We start from the raw sequence: 24,322 nt of genomic DNA, 5'->3' as shown, positions 1-24,322 counted from the left end.
ATGTTAGTTTTCCCCCTTCTGATTCTACTTTCGTGAAGTAATATAGCCTATTGACGATCCATCTATTTTCCAAATTTTAAGGAAATCGGCACAAACAAATAAATAAACTTACACAGTTATTTATAAATATTTTGGCGTTTTCTTTGGTCCATCAAAGACTGTTAATGTACCCCTAATAATGCACTAATTAGCACAAAATTAGGAAATTCTTAAGACCCATTTCGAAAAAAAGTTTAGCTTTTGTACAAATTGTACTGAAATCAGGATTTTTGTATTAAAGTTATACCTATGTATTGCAATTTAACATTAAGTTTAGTAAACAAAATTAAAATTTTATTTAATCATTTCAAGATTTAAGCGTTAATAAATTTTTGTTGACACTAATTAAATTGTAAAACTAAACAGTAATTTCCGTTAAAAACAAACACACGCAAAACCACTATTTTACTCAGAAAACAAAAAAAAAACAAGAGAAAAATATTAAAAAAAAAAATAAAGAGAAAAACCAGTATTTTTCTCTTAACAAAAAATATACTTTTGCTCAAAAGAGACGAATTCAGAAAAACAGCTGTCGATAACAACAAGAAGCAGCAGTTTAGTTTTATACAAGTACGGTTGTTAAACAAAAGTGTGCTTTGGAAATAAAGTGAAATTATTAATAATTAAAGATTTATTTAATTAAATAAAGTGTTTTAATAAGAAAATTAAACATTTTTAATAAAAAGAATAATGTATAAGTGCTAATAAAGTTATAAAATTAGTTTTCCGAGCAAAATACTAAATGACGCTGTTCTGCCGGCTGTCAGAGGTAAGTTGTTTAACAAATTATTTGTTTAATTGTTTATATTTGAAAAGAAACGTTATAGTTTTATATTTATGAACTTTGTGTTAAGTTTAATATTGTACATTTTATGAACTTTAGTGTTTTATTTTAAACTTTATATTAATTTAATAATTTTAACACAACATTGTGTTGTCTGCCACAAATTTGTTTGTATGTACGCTTATCAGCTGCTGTGTGCGAACAGCTGTGCTTTGTATACAAAATTCAAGCAACAACTGTAATAGTGTGGCCAACTTTTAGAAATGAAAAACACCAAATCGTAAATGACATATAAAAACTTGTTTTTTAAATGATTTAAATATCTTTTTTAACTATTTAAATATTGTTTTAATCATATTTTATGATTTATATTTGAATACTTAATGCACCCAACAAACAATGAATAAAATTATTATCTGTAAAATATCTTATCAAATACAAATTCTTTTAGCGATTATAAAACGTCCAACAATTGTTTTAAGCACTAATAAACAACATGATTGGTTTAAAAGAGAGCAAATTATTGAAAGAGCATTAAAATCTCAAAAATAAACAATGCGCATTTGTTTAGAGTTGCCGTATTAATGATTTCAGTGTTAATGAAAAACGCTAAAACGTAAATCATTAATAAATGGAATGTTTTTGGGAAATAAAAACTCCCATGGAATATTATCTATGACGTATGAATATAAAAGAGTCACGTTACTGAACAATTGATTACACAGGCCAACGAAATAAAGGTTTGTGAAAACTTTTGAAACCAATTCGACTAATTTTAATGCATTGCTGAAACCGAATATGATATCTGTTTTTTTTTCTATTACCCTTGCAAAATGAGATCGAATATTTTGTTCATATATTACAGACATTTTATATAATTATAAAAATATATTTACGTTTAAAGGTTAATTTTAATTTTTTCGGTGTCATCATAAAAACGGATCTTCACTATATATTTATCCTAAGTTTCATTTAAATTGGTCGAAAACAAAATAATATTTCACTATGGTTTCCAGAGGATTTCTCAATATTGCATAGCTTGAGTTTGACCTTCACAGTTTATGGGTTAACATTATTCGATTTTACTAAAACTTCAGATATACATATGACACATATTATCTAAAATCGTTTTATCTGAAAAAGTTTTATATAAAATGAATAACAGTAAGGATTAAAACCCGTTTTGCAAAAAATATTTTTCTCCGAAATCCTCAGAATTCAATTCGCAGGTACCGCTAATATGTGAGAGATATCGACCAAATTTCATTACTATTTTATTTCCTTCTTTATTGTCCATAAGTCACATGGATATTTTTACAAAATTTTAAATATTGTATAACTAAATTGGTAAAAGTTTGGAACTGGAGTTTTGAAACTGCCGTCTGAAGGGTTTTCCATTTATGATTGTACCCTAAATACGGTTTACGCTATCTAATTAGGATACAAGCTCACATTTATTATATACTAGCTATACCCAGTGCGCTTTGCTACCCTAAAAGCAATATAAATAAAAAATCTTCTTAATAATTTTGAAGATTCTAACGTTAATTAAGATGTTAATGTAATCGATGACAAATTTATAAAAAAAAATCTAATATTTTCCCAGATATACGAAATTTTGTATTTAATTCATATAGGGGGCCCCAAGGCCAAGGCCCCATTGAAAGTCCGTTATTCTCTAAATGTTCACATGCATGTCAACGATCTTCATGTAGAATTTGAAGATTCTAGCTCTAATAGTTTCTCAGATATACGAATTTTTCTATTTAATTCATATGGGAACTCACAACCCCCAAATGAAAGTCCGCCTTTTTTTCTTCAAAATGTTCATATGTCTAATAAAGTTCTTCTTGCTAAATTTGAAGAATTTTGTTCTATTAGTATATGATAAGCGAAATTTTGTATTTAATTCATATGTGAGGTGCCAAGCTACCCGATTGAAAGTCCGCCCATTATTCTCTGAATGTTCACATGAATGTCAAAGTTCTTCAATTAAAATTTGAAGATTCTAGCTCTAATAGTTTCTCAGATATACGAATTTTTCTATTTAATTTATATGGGGCTCCAAGCCCCTCATGACGAAAGTCCGCTCTTTTTTCTCCAAAATGTTCAGATGAATATTTAAGTTCTTAGTGCAAAATTTGAAGAATTTAGTTCAATTAGTTTCCCAGATAAACTAATCTTTGTATTGTATTAATATGGGAGGTGCTGCTCCCCTCATGGGAAGTCCGCCAATTTATTTCCCAAAATGTTTACATGGATTTTAAAGTTACTCGTGCAAATGTTTAATATTCTAACTGTAATAGTTTCCAAGATAAACGAATTTTTGTATTTAATTTATATGGGAGGTGCCACGCCCCCTAATGCTATTCCGCCCACATTTTGTCTTAAATAATTATATTGATACTAAAGTTGCTCCGACAAAATTTGAAGACTCTAGCTGTTATATTATCTCAGATATACTAATTTAATATTTTCTTAATATGGGCGTGGAACGTCGCCCACTTGAAATTTCAACATAATAAGTAGCCTATAGTTCCTTCCAGACATACAGGAAGAAACTGTGAAAATTTCAGGAAAATTGGTCCAGCAGTTTAGCAGTCTATAAAGTCCAAACAAACATACATACAAACACACTTTCATTTTTATATATATAGATGAAAAATTTGTATTTAATTCATATATGTGGTGCCAAGCCCCCCATTGAAAGTCCGCCCGTTATTCTCTAAATGTTCACATGAATGTCAAAGTTCTTCATGTAAAATTTAAAAATTATAGCGCTAATAGTTTCTCAGATATACGAATTTAATTCATGTGGGGGCTTCAAGCTCCCCGGATGAAAGTCCGCCCTTTTTCCTCCAAAATATTCAGTTGAATATTAAAATAATTTGTTCAAAATTTGAAGAATCTAGTGCTATTAGTTTCCCAGTTAAACGAAATTTTGTATTTTGGGAGGTACCAAGTACCCCATTGGAAGTCCACCCGTTATACTCTAAATGTTCAGATGAATGTCAAAGTTCTTCAAGTAAAATTTAAAGTTTCTAGCTCTAATAGTTTCTCAGATATACGAATTTTTCTATTTTATTCATATGGTGGCTCCAAGACAACACCCCCCCCCGATTAAATATACCAGTCCGATTAAATATACCAGTCCGATTAAATATACCAGTAGTATACAAAAAAGGTCACCTGATTGATTATAGCCTTGTTTAGAAATCACGTCGATAAGTTGATATCAATTTGCTTTTCCTTGATACTTTTTAGAACCTGTCGTAATGTGAACATTTGTTCGGTAGTAGACTTTTCGGGCTGAATATTTTATGGACTGTTAGATATGTGTATATATAACGAATCTGAAATTATATTTTTTAGAATCGATACTCGAATATAATATATATTTTATATAATCTTCCATATAAAATATATTGGAGAAGATTTTGGCCAACATAAACTATGTATATATAGCCAAAGGAAATAACCATAATCATATACAAGATAAAATCCTCATGTATTATCAAAACTAAACACAACTAAAATCATCATACTCTACTTTAATCCCAATTCAAAAACTACGGTTGTGCTCCTCATTCACATAAAATGGAATAACATTTTATTCAAAATCCCTTTATTTTCTATTTCATTCGAAATGTTTTTGAATTTATTCCCCTTCATCGTTGTTGTTTTTGGTGAATTTGTATGGTTTCAGGCGAACAAAACGAAAAAAAAGAAAAAAACACAATCTGTCAATCAATCACCTGTCAACTTGGCCACACTCACAATATGGATGATACAACTACAACCATCCATCCATCCGTTCATCGTTCGTTCATTCATCCATCTTATAGATACTTGTACGTTTTGTTTGTATCTCAACTTTGTTGGTAAATGGTGGTTCAAACTGAAATGGCAGCAGTAATAGTAGTAGTAGTTGGAATAGCAACAACAAGTTTGTTATGAATCCATTGTTTTGGTTAATTTTCTATATATTTGGTATATTCAAACGAGTATGAATAAGTATTGTGTTATATACAAAGTCCATACGAACAATATTAAGTCGTAAAACGAATCCATTTATTGAATATTTGGGTGCTATTATGTACTCTTTCTGATGTGCGCAAATGCTAAAAAGATTTTTGATGGACATTGATGTGTAGGTTCTCGCTTGAGGTATTTGAGAGTACATAGTCGTTGTGTAGGGATTTAATAACACTATGTTTTTCTTTCCAAAACCTGTAGTGTTCTTAAGGGTACAATATTACTTCAATATATATGGCAATATACATAGATACTTTTATCGTTAACCAGATTGCACTTCTCTTTTCTATTATCACTTCCCTAGTGGCCAGACAATGCATGAATGATCTGTCAATGCTGGATCGCCAGTCTGACATTATATTAGTTTTGGTTCTTACGCATATAGATTTTAGATTAGATATTGTTCGTATCAAAAGGTTTAATCCTCAAAAGTAAAAGACACTTGTAGAGGGACCAAGATAATATCGTCTTTTTTCAATGAGAACCGCTCTAGGAAACATATAACCTAAGATAGATGGGATATATCGAAGTTTCTGGCAGAAATAACTGGACACTGCATGTTAGATATACATACATACAAGTCGTCTTTCCCTTTAACGAATTTTGTCACAGTTTCAATGACAGAGATAAGAAGGAAACGGTTATCATCTGCCCTAGATGTCGGGAGGTATTGATTAACCTACAACTTGCTTAACTATCTAAATCCAGACATTGCTGCAAGCTAGACCACTCTGACGCGTGGTGTGATCCTGTCAAAACTTGACAGTTTGCGCGTAAGTGCTAATTCAATTACTGATCAAATTCAACGCAATTTTATAGTATAAATAGGACGGCACAGCATCCCAGCAAAATTTTCATTACCTAGTAATCTAGAAAGTAATATTGGAATCACGTGGAAACTAATTACTTTTGGGGTGAATAACTAATTATTTTTGTTCGACGAGGTTCAAATAATATGTACCTACCTTAAACAAATTAATAAATGGTTACTAATTTGATTACAAAAACTTTGCGAAATAACTAGTTACAAATAAACCTACAAATATGTTATGTGATAGCTAGTTATTTTGGGCCGACTTTGTATGTAGAAAACAAAAAATAAAAAAAATTCCTCGGCCGGGATTTGAACTCAGGCATTCAGTTGTTCTCTATGTTTCCCACTCCAGCCGCTTACTTGATGCTCCATTAACATGTTGCTTTTCGTAATTTTGAGAACGGCTTTTTAAAAAAATATGTAAATGAATGTCATTTTGAAAAAAAAAATAAACAGTATCCAGCAGGGCTCGAACCACGAACCTTTTTGTTAAATGAACGTCCTAGACAATTGAGCTATAACAAATCCAAATTGTTTAGTTCTTTACCAGTAATAACGTATTCAGCTAAATGAAATAATGTGGATGATAATGAACACTCATTACCAAGTAATGTATGAAATAACTACTGGCTATTACCAAAAATTTTAGATTTTTTGCTGGGATATTATAAGATAACCTTAAAAGAGTACCACGCTGGATTTTATGTTCTGATTTTAACGTGGGAGTAAAAGGTATTTAGTTCAGATCCGGTTATCTTTATATTGTGCGTCATCGATTAATCGTTTTCTGCTCAAGTTCTACCGTCGGTTGAGATGGGATCTCGAGTGAAGGAAATCGCTGGTTGTGTTTTTGGTATTTTGCTTAAAAACTTTGTCTGCTACATTGATCCATCCCTCTTTAATAATGACTTTAAATAAGACTTGAGAGTTAGTGATCCTAATCGGTAATTGCCGCTGGGCTTTTCTCAAGTTGGATGGATCTCATACTGTCAATTACCCAATAGCACTTATGGCATACCAGTTATTTTTTCGTACAAACTCTAGTTCATCTGTCAAACCAGATCCGACTACTAAACCCGGTATAACCACTAATATAAAAGATGTATTTACGTATACTTCTTATAGGTTTTTATGACTCTTAAGACCCTTTCTCTGACAGTCAAGGAGGCTGCATCTGGTACGCTCAACTGCCTAATGTACCGAAAAGAGCTTTGGCCCATTATTTCCTTTTGCTTCATTCTAAGTCTTCGAAATCTCATCTGCCAATCCGACTTTCAAACCATGGATAGCCATCTGATTAGTAGCTTTGCACTCGGACCTGTGGTTTTCGACTGAGTACTCACGTTATGCTTAGGCTGTTTTTTTTTAACTTTTCTTTATAAAGAGGTTTCGTTGTACTTGAAACTTTTATCACTGTGGACCAACGATAAATTATCGATTTTCCTTCACATACCACAATGGACTTTTAGGCAGATTAGGAAGCCATTCAAAATTAGTCAAAACACCCTGAAATTGGAACATAAACGATTCGGACTAACAAAACCAAGATATATTATTCAGCTTTTCATCGTCATTATCATCTGCAAGAAGGCGATGTAGGGTGCTTCAGCCGTTAGGCATTGAACTGATACTTTACTTAGGGTGGCATGATCAAACCACATTACTCCTTATATAATTCTGAAATAAAGCTATAATTCAAACCACTTAATTTGTTTCCTTTTTCTTGATAACAACGAATAAAACCAGTTTGCCAATATAATGAATGATAATAATCAAAAGCGTACATACCACTTGGAACTAACTATTGGCCCAGCTTTGTGTTCATTTGCTTTTCTCTAACTCTCATACTCGTCGTAATATTAAAACATGATATCATTGTCATTAATTTTAGTTTACGATCTGTATTGTTAATATGATGTGCTGCTTATTTCTTATATTTCTTATGGAAAATTAAAATAATACCAACTGATTTATCGCCGTTTTGGCATAATGTGTTTATACAACTTACAACCAACATGCCTCACCACTCACAACCCCGAATCAGCAGCAACAGCAAAAAACGTAGTTCTAACAAATATTAGTCAAGTCCAAACTACAGCACACCAGAAAAAAACAACCTTCAACTATGAAAAAAGAAAAGGAACAAAACACCAACCAACCCACCCTCTGAGTTGTCATAAATCTATCACTTTTAATGGCCGCCCTGCACATAATTTTATGCGTTTTATGCAGCACAAATATACCAACACACATAAATACATTGAATGAAAGCAAAAAAAAAATCCTGGTAATATCAGTAAATTCAGCCCTTACCATCACTATCCAAAGGAGCAACCACCATATAATGTTGAATCAAGCTTTCCAAGGCAAAAGCAACGAACATCTCCAAAGACTCACAAATTTCATAAAGTGGCAATTCAATCAATCAATTTTGACATTTTCTTATTTTTCCTACGTTTAGAAGTATTTTCATTTATTCAGTCAGTCATTCCACCCTTAAGCTTTGGCAGCACTTGGTATTTTCTTGTTCAGATGATGCTGTGTGTTTGTGTATTTGAGTATGTGTTGATGTGTTGCCATACAGTTGTAGTTGTGGGGTTTGAATGGGTGGGCGTCGTTTTGTATTGAGTTGAGTTATCATCTATTATGAACAACAACATCAACATTTACCGTTATACTCACGTACACAATCACAATTTCTTCTTCAAGTTTTTTATACGTTTTTGTTCATTTATTCATTCATTCTGTGTGATTTCTTTTATTTGTGATGGAAATCAAAAATAGACGTAAAAAGGAAATATTGTGGAAATTAAGGAAAACCAAGTAGAAGAATTGTGGTCGACCTTCACGAATGTTATGTACCCTTCTATTAATAATAGAGCTTGTATCTATCTATCTATCTATCTATCTATCTATCTATCTATCTATCTATCTATCTATCTATCTATCTATCTATCTATCTATCTATCTATCTATCTATCTATCTATCTATCTATCTATCTATCTATCTATCTATCTATCTATCTATCTATCTATCTATCTATCTATCTATCTATCTATCTATCTATCTATCTATCTATCTATCTATCTATCTATCTATCTATCTATCTATCTATCTATCTATCTATCTATCTATCTATCTATCTATCTATCTATCTATCTATCTATCTATCTATCTATCTATCTATCTATCTATCTATCTATCTATCTATCTATCTATCTATCTATCTATCTATCTATCTATCTATCTATCTATCTATCTAGCTAGCTAGCTAGCTAGCTAGCTAGCTATCTATCTAGCTATCTATCTTATCTATCTATCTATCTATCTATCTATCTATCTATCTATCTATCTATCTATCTATCTATCTATCTATCTATCTATCTATCTATCTATCTATCTATCTATCTATCTATCTATCTATCTATCTATCTATCTATCTATCTATCTATCTATCTATCTATCTATCTATCTATCTATCTATCTATCTATCTATCTATCTATCTATCTATCTATCTATCTATCTATCTATCTATCTATCTATCTATCTATCTATCTATCTATCTATCTATCTTATCTATCTATCTATCTATCTATCTATCTATCTATCTATCTATCTATCTATCTATCTATCTATCTATCTGTCTATCTATCTATCTATCTATCTATCTATCTATCTATCTATCTATCTATCTATCTATCTATCTATCTATCTATCTATCTATCTATCTATCTATCTATCTATCTATACATCGATACAGTGAAGACTGTAGGGTACAATTTCCTTCTAACAAAATAGCAAAGCATACAAAATAAATAAATTGTACTTAGAATTTAATCCCCCAACCCCTTGAAAATACTCCAGCAATTCCCACAACAACAACAACAGCAAAAAAAACATTACTAAGAAGTATTGGTGTGGAAATTATACAAAACAAGAAAAAGAAACAAATTATAACCAAGATGAAGAAAACGGAAACCGTCATTTATGCCAAAACTTTAAGCAATTCCATCATTCATTCTTATTTCTTTTCCCCAACATACCCCAACTCTCTTTAACCTTTTTCATTTGCTCTAACTAACAGCTACTGGCAGGCTGTATGGCTGATTGCTTGTAGTATTGCTGCTGCTTCAAGTTAGCAGTTTAAATATTTTTTAATTGCCCTCCCCCACTCTCGAAACATTTAAAACAGTTGGTTTCATTACCGTCATTCATTCATTTCTAATGGTTTACCCCCTTGCCAAAACCAACGTCTTTGCAACATCTTAAGAACGTACATACATATATTTTAGTATGCTGCTCGTACTTGGTCCTTTATATAATGCAGCCACCCAACCAGCCATCGTGTACCCATTATTTTTATTTATTTCATTTTTGTTTGTTGTAGTATTTTACATTTTATTCATTCTTTTGTTTTCTTTTCTTTGCGTTTTTTTTTTAATCCTTAAACATTTTCTTTCAATTTAATACGTCCTTCTTCTCATTATCGTTTGTTATGCTGCCAATTTTCAATAAATTTCAAAAAATTAAGACGCCATCTTAGCTTGGAGTACTTGTTTGCCGTTCCACTCGCTATTCTTCTTGGCTTTGCAAATGAGCAGCAGCATTTGAAGGAAAAATTTGAAGAAAAAGTTTTGTTAACAAAGCATCATTTCCTTGATGTTTTGTGATTCCTTTGGGGATTCATTTATTTAGAGTTTTTGTTGTTGTTGTTGCTGCTGTTATTATTTGCTTTCTTCTTGCGAATTGTTTTGATAAAGGATTTAAATAATAAGAACAAAAGGTACAAAAAATATACAATTAAAGTTGCTGACTTTTGGGTGAATGTTAGATAGAAGTCCTTCTTTTTATTTTCTTCAAATATAATAGAAATAATATTTTTCATAAGATTAAATTTAAGATAATTTATGAAAATAATTTTGTTTAATATTTGCATATTGTTTAAAGATCCAAAAAAAAATAGTATAGGGTCGTTGCATACATATTAAGGTTTTAAAATCTACCGGCTCATCCATTTTGGGGGATTTCGAGTTCAATAGCTACAAAGGTAGACCTAAGCATAAGGAGTCGAATTGTAAGATCCGGATATGGGACTATATGGTCTTTTGGAACTTCTTCTGGAGTCTTATGTCATTAAGACCGGAGTCTATATGTCATTAAGTATAGGATATTTCTCAAATATATGACTAATTATTTGACTCTATAAACAAAACCTTATTCTCGCCTTCAGAAAGGGAAAATTTACTTGACTTTACACATACAAACGTGAACTATGCAATAATCCATGCATATATGTTCAACATCAATGCTGACTTCACCGATTTATTCTCAACATCATCGATGTAGGTAGGACATTGTATAAAATATGTATATATTTCCCCCTAGACATGTTATCTTGGTGAACTTTATAGCAATCCTGGGGTAAGAAGGTGCCACCAGTAGGTACTTCTAGTCAACTGGGACTATAAACTAAGCGAGTCATTTGACTAAGGGTTAGATCGATGAACCTTAGGGCAGAGTTTCTGACTTTATCTTGTGTTGGTTATTGGAGAGGTCCCCTCGGGGTGTACGTGGTGTTTGCGATTGGAAACAAATTGCGGGAAGACAAAGGAAAGAATGAAATATTTATGGATGAATTCAATGCTGTTACTGTAATGGCAAGTTGGGATTGAGTTGATGGCTATAGAATCGTAATACTGAATGAATCAGAAGTATGCGGAGCTCACCTCTCTATTAATCTGTCTGATGAAAGAGTTGTATGTCTGTTATGTATTATATTTCCCCTTTGGTCCTGGTATAAATATACCAGGCTAATCACGTATGTGTCCTGTGAGAAAGAACTTGTTTCTGGATTATTTAACGGGTTCGTACTTTAGTTTAACAATTACGTTTCTAGGTGCTGCTACCGAAATAACAAAGGTCATTGCATCTACATGGTGGATCTACATGGAAGTGATACTTAGAAAGCATCTTAAAAGTTATGCGACAATGCAGCAATAGTCGAAGAATCAACTGCTCGAGTACTCGATCAAAGTGTTTGCTTATAACCTGTTGTCCCCCATGTACAAAAATTGAAACCTGCATTAGGGATTACTCGTGTTTCTCTAGCTCATACTGTGGTTAAAAAGCATGACCACTGTGGAACAACGCAAATGTTCACGTAAAACACTACAGGTTCATGTAATAACGTTTCGCATGCTAGGATATTACCTCTTCCTTCACGAAAAGAGCATTTTCTCTGCCTTTATCCTTCATTGTCGGTTATCGAGGTTAACCAATTCTTGTACTTCTTTCAACCAATCAAGAATCGAGAATGACGAGAAGGATTTGTTCCTTTATGCCTTGTTTTCGTTCGAAATGCAATTGTCCTTTGTAGTAGGACAATACACAAACAGTTTTGGGTAACACAATCAAACATCGGACACAAGTTTTAATGATTTCTGTAGAAGATATCAGACTTATGTAGAAGAAAAAACGATTAAGCACTTGTTTAGTCTCTATGCTACATTGGGTATTAGAGCCGTAGTCTATTCTTGTCTGACTTAGGGAATCTTCCGAGAGCCAGAGTAGGACATTCACAGAGAAAATAAAAGACCTTTTTCTTTCCCCAGTCCTTGCAACTTCGACTTTATTCGTTGAAGTAATTTGTACAGCAGCCTCGATACATCCCGTCTATTCCAGGTTATAAGCTGTCTAGTGCGTTTCTCATTAAAAGAAGTCCATATTTACTTGGCCCATCTACATGTGTCCAGATTAATCCAACTCTTTTCAGCCTTTTGAAGCTTACTGCTTTCGATAGCAACTGAAACGGAGTTGGAAACATTCAGAGCAGATCTCCTTCAGGCTAGATCATCTGCCTGTTCATTGCCATTGTGTTCCCCATGCACACACATTAGGGTAATGTCAGACAAGCCACCCAGTCTTGGCAGGATATTAAAGAATTAACCTGAGCATAATGATTTTGATAGCAACTGAAACGGAGTTCGAGACATCAAGAGCAGATCTCTTTCAGGCTAGATCATCTGCCTGTCCATTGAACTATTTGTATAAATCCTAGTGGTATATTCGGTCGGTATGGGTAACCTTCCCATTCCTGGAGAGAATTCTAACTTAAAAATCTCTATCAAAGTCCGTTTGAGGTGTAGGGTCGGGGTCGAATGACTGCCACAAGATTAGCGCTGTAGATTTGTGATGCTAGCATGTCCATACGTTCTTGATTTCCAACATTCAGATGAGTTAAGCTACAGGCAGTGTTGACAAATATATGAAGATCATAGGTAGATCCAACTCCGAATTTGATTAATTTCGTGTGAGGGGTAAGGTCGGAGTCGAATGGCTGGCTTAAAATTGGGGCAGAATATTTAGAATTGGGGCAGATGATTTAAGCTCGCTGCACTATAGGCAGATTGAGCCATTATATATATGAAGGTCTTTGTGAGGATGGACAATAGTGTTTTAAGCATCCATACATCACTTATTCCTGAAGGAATTCTCACCTTGAAAACTCTATTAAAGTCCGTATGTGGGTTAGTGTCGAAGTCGAATGACTGGTTCCTGAATGAATGCTAGCAAGTCCATACGTTCTTGATTTCCAACATTCATATGAGTTAAGCATCACAGTACTATAGACACAGTTGGACGTCATATGAAGATCTATAGGTAGAACCAACTCCACATTTGAGTCATTTGTATAAATTCTTGAAGAATATTCGGAGTTTAAATTCTGACTTAAAAACTCTATGAAGGTCCGTGTGAGGGGTAGGGTTAGAGTCGAATGGCTGGCTTAAGATTGGGGCAGTACACTTAGACTGCTAACATGTCCATACGTTCTAGACTTCCAACATTCAGATGATGTAAGCATCGCTGCACCATAGGCAGGGTGGGCCATTATATGAAGGTCTATAGGAGGATGTGCAATATAGCGCTTTGAGCTTCCGAATGACTAGACTTATTCCAATGCAAGCTGATCTTTGAACTTTACATAGTTGTTCAACAAAGCGACCGTTGCTTTTCCGATGCTGTTTTGGATGTTTGGTTTCCATGTTTGATAAGGGAATTTCGCAGTTCTTTAACCGCCATAGTTTGAAACTTGAAACATTGGTCTTTGTTGTGAATGTAATGTACTTATGTTCCTTCCTCTAACTTTTATCTTCAAAGAATTCAACTATTCTTGCTCATTTAAAAATTCTCAATTATTATTGATTGAATTCTAATTTAATCCACAAGCAAACAACAAGAATTACGCAAAAATCCTTTAGGCACCAAAAAAAAACCATTCCAACCAACCCAATCTACCCACTTTCCCTCTTCCAACAACAACAACAATCTTCTAGAGACAAAGCATAACATAAAGTTGAAATCAAACACACACACAAAAAAAAGAAAACTTTCAAATAAATTCCCATTATTTATGGCAATTGCTGTTTGTGATATTTTATTTGTACTAAAGACCCTTGGAAACATTTTGTTTTTGTTTTATATGAATTGTAGGGAAATTATAACAAAGCAACAGCAACAAAAAGTATGACAAAAATAAACGACTAAATGAATGAAAGCTAAATTGTACTTTATTTATACGATTAAAACGTACATATCTCCTCTAAAATAATAATGAACAGCAATGGAAAAATAAGTTGATCCTGTTTGGAAAATTTCATTTCATTTGTTCTTTTCAGTTATTTTTTGTCATTGAATTAATTGCTTGGAGTTTTTGCTGGGCCAAGAAGAGACCCCAAGCAATAGCCAGGCAGCAGCAGCAGAAAATGGCAAAGGAATGTTTTAATTAATATTAATTGAATGAAAAGTAATTGAAAGGATTTTTATATTTCTAATGTTGTTTTTTTGGTTGTTGCTATAAACGAAATATTTATTTCATTCATTTGTCCTTTCGCATAAAATCCATTCATAATGTATGCAAATGATTTATGGTTTTAATTTTGTACCAAAACTCCTTCCAACTTTTTTTCCAAGATTCTTCTTTTCTTTTTTTTTTTTTTTTGTGTAAAAAGTAATCAAATGGAAAATTAAGAAAATTTCTTTCGATCAATGAAACAGGAATTAATGCTCTTATAAATAACTTCAAATCCATGTCAAAAGAAGATGAACAAAAAAAAAAAAAACTGTAAAGAAAAATAATCTCAAGATGTGAAGGAAAAACTTTTTATAAATTTAATACGTGCCTATCAAAGTGACATTTTTATACAGCCCACTAAAATAACTTACAATACACCTTATTTATATTTATATATAGATTTAGGTTTGTTTAGGTATTATATACATAAATATTCTCATTTTTTTCCTTTTCATTTTCAAGTACATATCTATGGATTATAACAGGGACGCAGCTGAGGTTAAATTTTTGGATTTGAAAGTAGTCAAAGGCAAACAAATATGTATTTAATGAACTCATTCTATCTTTATGCAATCAATCGTATTTCATCAACCGATTTCTGAATTCCACATTATTCTCATTTTGTGATTGAAGTGCGTTATAAGCCTTCATGTCCATGTCCATGAACACTGTAACACTTTTAATACTTTAAACTAGTTCGTTTTAATCAATTGGCATAAGTTTTCTTCAGATAGAAAAGATCAACTATGGAACCAGATCGCCCAAAGTAGCAATCAATACTTATACTGTATATACGTCCTTCAGCCAGATTCAAAGATATCAAACTCTGAGGTATTTCGTACGTCGACTACCCGAAATTAAGCTTTTCTTATACATATGTATAGGCTCTATTTGTAACTCATGAACTTTATATCATTATGCTCCTCGACATTGAGACACTTTTTGTCTGGAATAACTTCCTTGGAGTGTCGTAACGCAGAGTTATATTCTGAAACCTTTAAAAACATGATTTTCATTGCATATTATTCGTTGTGTAAGAAACTGTGTTATCTTGCATAATCTTGCTATAGGTCCATTTTGCTTAATATTTGGAGAAGATTTTGGTGTCCACCACTCGGGTTCGTCGTAGTCATTCAGGCATCTGTTGCATCTTTGTAGCTATTAATGGATTTGATGAATGTTTTCTAAGCATTTCCAATGTCTATCAGAAAACTATTCAGATGTAACGGCTTGAGAATCACGGACCAGAATCATTACATTGTCTTACCAACATCACCCGGGAGCATGTTACCTTACTCGTCTCATTTTGGTGTTATTGCAAGCCAGGGGAAAAGAGGTGCTACCATTACCTCTAGTCTGCCGGGATTATAAACTGGTAATGATCAAATGTATCCACGGCATTTCCTTGGTATGACTTGATAGGGGGTCGAACCAGAGCAGCAGATAATATGGTGCTACGGGTAGCCAGTTGCCCGCAGCACTTTGTCCTAACTGGTCAATTGGTTGAGGTTCTTTTGGGATGCACTTAGTGGCTGTGGTTTAAAGTCAAATTCGTGGGAGGGACTCTTGGTTAAAGGATTGATGGACGGTGAAACATAATTTTCGGGATAAGTTTCTGTTATCGCTCCTAATTTCTAAAAGCAATTTTGCTAGTCTGATGGGACTGTAAACTGGCGTTGCCAAATGTATCCTCGGCCTTTCCTTGAAATTATTTGACCTTGGGTCGAACCACTGAGCCTTATAATCTGGAGCCGGTAGGCCACAGGGCAGAGTTTCGGACTTTGAGTTGTCCCGGTTATGGAGTGGTCCTTTCTGGGTGTTTTAAACCCAAACTCGCGGGAAGAAAATGTCGGTTAAAAACTGATACACGGTAAACTCGTGATAAATTCTATGCTGTTGTCGAGACAACAGATAGTCCACAGAGGACCCCTCCGTGGCATGTTTCCTTAATGAAATATCCTCATCTTGGTGTATTGCAATTTTGGGGTAAAAAGGTGATATCATTTCACTTCTCGGTTAGTCCTTGGAATGATTTTACGTGGAGTCTAACCAGAGAACCACATTATCTGGTACTACTAGTTGCCAGTTGCCCGCAGGACTTGTCCTGGCTGTCAGTTATTTAAGGTTCCTTCGGGATCCACGTAGTGTAAGAGTAAGTTGCGGTTAAAAGACTGATGCACGGTGAAATCTATATTTCGGGATAAGTTTTGTACTGTTGCCTATTGACAACAGATACCCCAGAGAGGAGTGATAGTGGGACTATGTATTGGAAATGAGTTGGTGTTAATTGTATATAATACAGGATGAATGTAGGGATATACGGAACTCATCCGCCCGTATACCTAGAGTGAGTCTGTCGTATGTTGTTCTCTTATGTGTGAATTTTCCTTCCTTGTCCAGGTATGTTCAGAGTAAACTCTGTTCATACCAGAATTACCACAGTGTGTCACTGTGAGTAAGAACAAAGTCTCGGCTTATTTGATGGGTTCGTACTTCAGTCTACCGGTTACATCTCTAGGTGCTGTTGCCAACTCAACAGAGGCCATCCCATCTGCGTGGTTGTAAACGGAGGTATTTGTTTTCCGAAGTTAATCAATGGGGCAGCAATGGTCAAATATTAGTTAGCTCAAGTACTTGAGCAAAATGCACGTATACTGGACCGGAAATTCCATATACGTAATGAGGTGGTGGTGAGTCGTCACAGAATCTCACCCAGTGGTTGAAAAATACCACCGTGAAGTAGGCCAACACGGCAGGTGTTCACTTAAAGCACTCGACCCCACTGAGGAGTGATTGTGGGACTCAGAAGTTAAGCAACGGGATATCAAATCTGGTGCGAGAATATCGAACACCTTATGACGAGACGACTAACCATTTGAACACGAATCTACTTCGACTTTTAGGATGAATTGGCCAAATAAAGTTATTGCCTACAGGTAGGGGAATTCACTAATTTTTCTAAGTTACTCTTTGTTTTGGGAATCAATTATTCATTCCCGACTACATGGATATCAAATCTGGATTGGTCATTTCATAATGACCGCAGATCGTTAGAGTTAATGAACTGATCTGATCAAAGTAAGTTTTCGCTACATCAAGGGAAAATTGACGCATTATTTGCAATCCCTATTGCGCATTACAAATCACTTATTCAACCACAAGCTCAGTATCAAGGCAACTTTATGATCGCAGATCGTTGCAGTGAGAGGTTACGTTTAACTATTATAGGTGTGTTTGTTAGAAGTTTAAAGCTTCCTCTTGTTATAATGATGACAAAAAGGAAACGATCGCATATTCTTTGCGCATTTGTCTAGTTTTGTAAGGGATTAGGATTGCTGTATTGCATATGAGATAAGTTAAGTATATTAATTTGTTCTTGATACGGGATATTTCGATTCTATATCGGATACCCTGTGGGTTGGGTGGAGGTATGACTAGTTTCGAATAAAAGAAATGTACCATTTTATAAATCTCTATAACCTTTGACATCTCAAACATAACTCCAATGAAATTTGAAACACATCACAAAACCTAACCTTCCAAATAAAGGCCAAGGCCCTTTTACTTCCAAATCAAATACTTTTATTTTATTCACAAAATATTTTGATTGAAAGTTAAACAGAAAAGAAAAAAATCAAAATAAAAATCCCCCAAGAAAAGTTAATGCTCCATACACTGCGCAATAGCACGTATTCGATAGAAAAACACAAAAAATGTCCTTTTTCCCATAAACAACTACAACAAAATAACATTAAGAATGAAGTGTTTTGTTGTTGTGTACATATATTTTATTTTATACGAAACAATCTCGTTATGTTACTATTATCCTGAAGTATTTCTTTTTATTTATTTCTTCTTTTTTTTTTTTTTTGTTTGTTAGTGGTTCGTCCTCGTCACTCGTTAAGCCATAAATCACTCAAGCTTCTTGGCATTTTCCACTTCCTTCGTATGGCTATAGCAGTACATACTGTTTTAGTTTATTTGTTGTTTTTCCTTTTTTTTTCATCAGATTCTTTTTAAAAAGTTGTACATTTTGCTTTCTAGTTTATTTTGTTGCTGTCGTTTTGTTCTACGTTGCGTATCATTCAGTTTCAGAATTTTCAATGTTTCTAGGGATTTTTAGTTCACTCGCTAGGTCGCTGGCTGACTGGCAGGCTGACTGGGTTGGTTGGTCTCTTTTCGTTTGGTTCGATGTTTTTTCTTGTTTTCTGTGTTCTGCTTTTTCAAATGCCATTCACCCTGCAGTGACATTTCTGGGGTGTCTGTCTGTCTGTCACAAGACGTGTCCTTCGTCTATTTTGTATTGTTGTTATTTATCCCTCTATTATATATATTTTAAATACTTGTTTTTTTGTAGTTGTTTTAGTATTTATTTTGTCATACAATCTTGTGCAAAAATGTTGTTATTTATTCAGTTTATCGTTGCACAGTGGAGCAATTTAATGGGGTCCTTCGTTTAGTTTGATTTATTCGATAAGGAACATTATTTTTTTCGGAGTATTTCCACAATGAAAAATTATGATTTATATGCCGAGATCATTCGCTGACTAAAGGACAATGGGTTAGTCCTCCTACTAGTTTATATAGTAGTCTATTAACTAGTCTATGGAGAAGTGTATGGACTAGTTCACTGACTAGATTAGTTCATATCTACTACTATATATATCAATCACATCTACTAAATATGGACTAGTCTATTGACTAGTTTGTGGACTTGTATATCTACTAATCTGAATACTTTACGGACTAATCTATGGACTGCTCTATTGACTAGTCTAAGGACTAGTCTTCAGACTATTTTATTGACTAAACTAGTGTATAAACTAGTCCATTGATAGTTCTATGAATTAGTCAATTGACTGATCAATGGACTAATCTATTGACTGGTCTATTTTTCTATGGACTTGTACTTTGACTAGTCTATGTACTGGTCTATTTACTAGTCCATTGATTATTCTATGGATAAGTCCATTAACTGATCTATGGACTAGTCTATTGAGGAGTCTATTTACTTTTCTATGGACTAGTCTTTTGAATAGTCTATTGATTGGTTTATTGGTTAGTCAGTGATAATCACTAGTCTATGGACTAGTCCATTGACTGGTCTTTTGATTAGTCTATTGACTGATCTATGTATTGATAAATCTATTAATTGCTTTTAATTGTTATGGAATACTTAGTCGACTTGTCTATTGACTAATTTCTGGTCTACTTACCTTCCTATGGGCTTTGCTTAACAAGTATATTGACTAGTCTCTGGACTTGTCAACTCATCATGTTGAATGGTTTACTTTCGACACCATGACTTAGTAAAAGTTTGTAATAAAATTTCAAAATCTGACACCCTTCTTTAGCTATTTCCACCACTGTTCCTCACAACTTTTGTTGTTTTTGTTCTTGCTTCTATTTCGTCTTCCTTGAAGTTAATAGGGGTGACACTTTGAGGTGACATATTGAAATTAGTATTAAACAGTTTGTTTGTTGTTCTTTTCTTTACACCATTATTATCATCATTGTTGCCTTATTTTACTAAAGCGAATTGTTGTTGTTTTTATTATTATTTTTTATCTCTTGTTCTTCTTCGCCTTTAACATTTTCAATGTGTAACATTAAGTTTTATTTTTATATTTGTTGTTTTCTTTTTTTTTTTGTTTTCAAACATTTGTAGTAGATGCAGTAGTGTAGATACTCGTAATTAGATAATTAGTATAAGTGTGTCTTTGTTGTATCTATGTGCCTCTGTTTGTCGTTTTTTATACGTGTTTCTTTATTTTTCTTGTCCAGCAAAGTGTCCGTCTGTCCTTTAGTCATCAGTCTGTGTTACAAATGACATTTGTAAATTATTATCACTGTAGATGGAATTGTAATTAGTAAATTAAGTTTAGTTTTGCTTTATTATACCCTCCACCACCATCAGTGGTGATAGAGGGTATATATAACTTTGTCATTCCGTGTGTAACACCAAGAAATATTCACCTGAGACCCAACAAAGTATATATATTCTGGGTCCTTATGAAATTCTGAGTCGATTTAGCTATGTCCGTCTGTCCGTCCGTCCGTCTGTCTGTCTGTCTGTCTGTGTAAAACACGCTCACGTTAAAACGAAGCAATACAATTAAACCAAATTCACCCAAAACATTCATTATTATCCGGTACAGTTTGGTATTGAAAATGAGCAAAATCGGTTCACATCGGGAAAAGTTATGAATCAAAATTTAAAACAACCTCGAAAAAAAATAAGCATTTTTTACACATTCTGATGTAATTTTCTTGAAAACTATGCAAGATAATTCCATAAAAATCACCATACATTCGTTTCTACACAGGATCTTGATCCCTGCTGAAAATTGCTAGAATCAGTCCACAATTTCATATACCTCCCATACAAAAGTACATATTCCCGGAAAATGGGTTTTTTGCTAATAACTACCGTCACAATGAAGATATCTTCACAAAATTTCACAGATTGAAATGTTTTGTCAATAGAATTCATTCAGAGAAAAAATTTTCTGGATCGGTCCAAAATTGGTCATAGCTCCCATACAAGGTCCCCTGCCGAAAATCACTTAAACGCGCATAACTCATTACTAAATTAAGATATCCATATAAAATTTGGTACAAGTATTACTCATATGCATAGAAATATTACTGTGAAATTTTTTTCCGATCGGTCCAAAATTGGCCATAGTTCCCATACAAGGTCCCCTCCCGAAAATCACTTAAACGCGCATAACTCATTACTAAATTGAGAAATCCATATACAATTTGGTACAAGTATTACTCATATGCCTAGAAATATTACTGTGAAAGTTTTTTTCGATCGGTCCATAATTGGTCATAGCTCCCATACAAGGTCCCCTCCCGAAAATCACTTAAAAGCGCATAACTCATTACTAAATTAAGATATCCATATAAAATTTGGTACAAGTATTACTCATATGCATAGAAATATTACTGTGAAAGTTTTTTCCGATCGGTCCATAATTGGTCATAGCTCCCATACAAGCTACCCTCCCGAAAATCACTTAAATGCGCATAACTCATTACTAAATTAAGATATCCATATAAAATTTGGTACAAGTATTACTCATATGCATAAAAATATTACTGTGAAAGTTTTTTCCGATCGGTCCAAAATTGGTCATAGCTCCCATACAAGGTCCCCTCCCGAAAATCACTTAAACGCACATAACTCATTACAAAATTAAGATATCCATATAAAATTTGGTATAAGTATTGCCCATATGCATAGAAATATTACTGTGAAAGTTTTTTCCGATCGGTCCATAATTGGGCATAGCTCCCATACAAGGTCCCCTCCCGAAAATCACTTAAACGCACATAACTCGTCACAAAATTAAAATATCCATATCAAGTGCACAAAAATATTACTGTGAAATTTTTTTCCGATCGGTTCATAATTGGTCATAGCTCCCATACAAGGTCCCCTTCCCAAATCACTTAAACGCACATAACTCATTACTAAATTAGGATATCCATATAAAATTTGGTACAAGTATAGCTCACATATACAGAAATATTACTACGAAAGTTTTTTGCGATCGGACCATAACTGGTCATAGCTCCCATACAAAGTCTCCTCCCGAAAATCACTTAAACGCACATAACTCATTACTAAATTAAGATATCCATATAAAATTTGGTATAAGTATTGCCCATATGCACAGAAATGTTACTGTGAAATTTTTATTAAATAGAGGGTATATATAACTTTGTCATTCCGTGTGTAACACCAAGAAATATTCACCTGAGACCCAACAAAGTATATATATTCTGGGTCCTTATGAAATTCTGAGTCGATTTAGCTATGTCCGTCTGTCCGTCCGTCCGTCTGTCTGTCTGTCTGTCTGTGTAAAACACGCTCACGTTAAAACGAAGCAATACAATTAAACCAAATTCACCCAAAACATTCATTATTATCCGGTACAGTTTGGTATTGAAAATGAGCAAAATCGGTTCACATCGGGAAAAGTTATGAATCAAAATTTAAAACAACCTCGAAAAAAAATAAGCATTTTTTACACATTCTGATGTAATTTTCTTGAAAACTATGCAAGATAATTCCATAAAAATCACCATACATTCGTTTCTACACAGGATCTTGATCCCTGCTGAAAATTGCTAGAATCAGTCCACAATTTCATATACCTCCCATACAAAAGTACATATTCCCGGAAAATGGGTTTTTTGCTAATAACTACCGTCACAATGAAGATATCTTCACAAAATTTCACAGATTGAAATGTTTTGTCAATAGAATTCATTCAGAGAAAAAATTTTCTGGATCGGTCCAAAATTGGTCATAGCTCCCATACAAGGTCCCCTGCCGAAAATCACTTAAACGCGCATAACTCATTACTAAATTAAGATATCCATATAAAATTTGGTACAAGTATTACTCATATGCATAGAAATATTACTGTGAAATTTTTTTCCGATCGGTCCAAAATTGGCCATAGTTCCCATACAAGGTCCCCTCCCGAAAATCACTTAAACGCGCATAACTCATTACTAAATTGAGAAATCCATATACAATTTGGTACAAGTATTACTCATATGCCTAGAAATATTACTGTGAAAGTTTTTTTCGATCGGTCCATAATTGGTCATAGCTCCCATACAAGGTCCCCTCCCGAAAATCACTTAAAAGCGCATAACTCATTACTAAATTAAGATATCCATATAAAATTTGGTACAAGTATTACTCATATGCATAGAAATATTACTGTGAAAGTTTTTTCCGATCGGTCCATAATTGGTCATAGCTCCCATACAAGCTACCCTCCCGAAAATCACTTAAATGCGCATAACTCATTACTAAATTAAGATATCCATATAAAATTTGGTACAAGTATTACTCATATGCATAAAAATATTACTGTGAAAGTTTTTTCCGATCGGTCCAAAATTGGTCATAGCTCCCATACAAGGTCCCCCTCCCGAAAATCACTTAAACGCACATAACTCATTACAAAATTAAGATATCCATATAAAATTTGGTATAAGTATTGCCCATATGCATAGAAATATTACTGTGAAAGTTTTTTCCGATCGGTCCATAATTGGGCATAGCTCCCATACAAGGTCCCCTCCCGAAAATCACTTAAACGCACATAACTCGTCACAAAATTAAAATATCCATATCAAGTGCACAAAAATATTACTGTGAAATTTTTTTCCGATCGGTTCATAATTGGTCATAGCTCCCATACAAGGTCCCCTTCCCAAATCACTTAAACGCACATAACTCATTACTAAATTAGGATATCCATATAAAATTTGGTACAAGTATAGCTCACATATACAGAAATATTACTACGAAAGTTTTTTGCGATCGGACCATAACTGGTCATAGCTCCCATACAAAGTCTCCTCCCGAAAATCACTTAAACGCACATAACTCATTACTAAATTAAGATATCCATATAAAATTTGGTATAAGTATTGCCCATATGCACAGAAATGTTACTGTGAAATTTTTTCCCGATCGGTCCATAATTGGTCATAGCTCCCATACAAGGTCCCCTCCCGAAAAATCACTTAACGCACATAACTCATTACTAAATTAAGATATCCATATAAAGTTTGGCAGAAGTATTGCTCATATACAGGGAAATATTACTGTGAAATTGTCACAGCTGCTACAGAAAAATACTTAAAGGCACATAACTCATTACCAAATAGTGATATAAATAAATACTATTTTTATACATAAATACGATTTTTGTACACATAAATGTTAAATTTTTTAACGATCGGTATATCCTTGGTCATAC

At 33.5% G+C, this 24,322-nt stretch overlaps 1 protein-coding gene across 1 annotated transcript in view; it reads left to right on the top strand.

Annotated features, from left to right (window-relative positions):
- The first annotated feature begins 584 nt into the window (after positions 1 to 584).
- The window catches only part of LOC119609063 (zinc finger protein 62 homolog), a 114,475-nt gene continuing 90,737 nt past the window's right edge, over positions 585 to 24,322 (top strand). Inside the window, exon 1 of the mRNA XM_037963748.1 lies at positions 585 to 808. The gene's annotated coding sequence lies outside the window, so the exon portion shown is untranslated. The remainder of the gene's footprint in view (positions 809 to 24,322) is intronic.

The sequence above is a fragment of the Lucilia sericata genome, unplaced genomic scaffold (assembly GCF_015586225.1).
Source record: "Lucilia sericata isolate MDLA Ls3-8-SP2 unplaced genomic scaffold, ASM1558622v1 Contig000926F_arrow, whole genome shotgun sequence".
Classification (NCBI taxonomy): Eukaryota; Metazoa; Arthropoda; class Insecta; order Diptera; family Calliphoridae; genus Lucilia; species Lucilia sericata.
Note: the sequence above shows the minus strand (reverse complement) of the source record. Positions and strands in the feature narration are given on the sequence as shown.